The sequence below is a fragment of the Malaya genurostris genome, chromosome 1 (genome assembly GCF_030247185.1).
Source record: "Malaya genurostris strain Urasoe2022 chromosome 1, Malgen_1.1, whole genome shotgun sequence".
Classification (NCBI taxonomy): Eukaryota; Metazoa; Arthropoda; class Insecta; order Diptera; family Culicidae; genus Malaya; species Malaya genurostris.
The window spans coordinates 71,336,988-71,337,674 of NC_080570.1; positions in this window are offsets into that span (position 1 = coordinate 71,336,988).

Consider the following 687-nt stretch of genomic DNA (forward strand, 5'->3'; position numbering starts at 1 on the left):
TTCATCGTTCATTATCACGCAGGAAAACTTTGTCAGTACAATACAACTTGCGAACCAAGGGTTTAGCCGTCACATTCTGTTTATAATTAATCATTAGCCTTCCTGGCTGTTTCGAACGTGTATCGAAAGATTTAATATCATTATAGGCAGTTTTCTTACTGACATATCCGAAATTTCATAAACTCAAATTCAAATGAATAGTCTAATATAGTCATATAAAACTCTTGAATTGTATCAGTTCATGAATTATACGTTTTTTATGAAGTTTTTTTTAATCGGATCTTTTACAATAAAAAAGAGGCGATTTCGCTGTTATCTAGCGAATGAAGGGATGAATTATTCGTTGATGACAACTTAATAAATGTGCAGGTTAATTATGGTTAATTATGAGTAATACGAAAAAGGAATTATTACCCCAATAGGTGGATTAAAACAGTTTTTTTCTTATATAATATTCCAATTCTAAACAAGAAAGGATAAATATGCTCGTCCCACCCCGTTAGATATTTCGTGAGACTTAAAAACCTACTGTTTCTAATTACCTACTATTTCTAATCAAGACGTAAGTTATGATCTCAACATAATATTTGATGAATGATTTGTTGCTCAGTTTTTTTAGTGCAAGTAAGTGCATGATAAACTTCAATAAATACATTTATGTCGCATGGAGCTGTGCGCTAGCGAAAG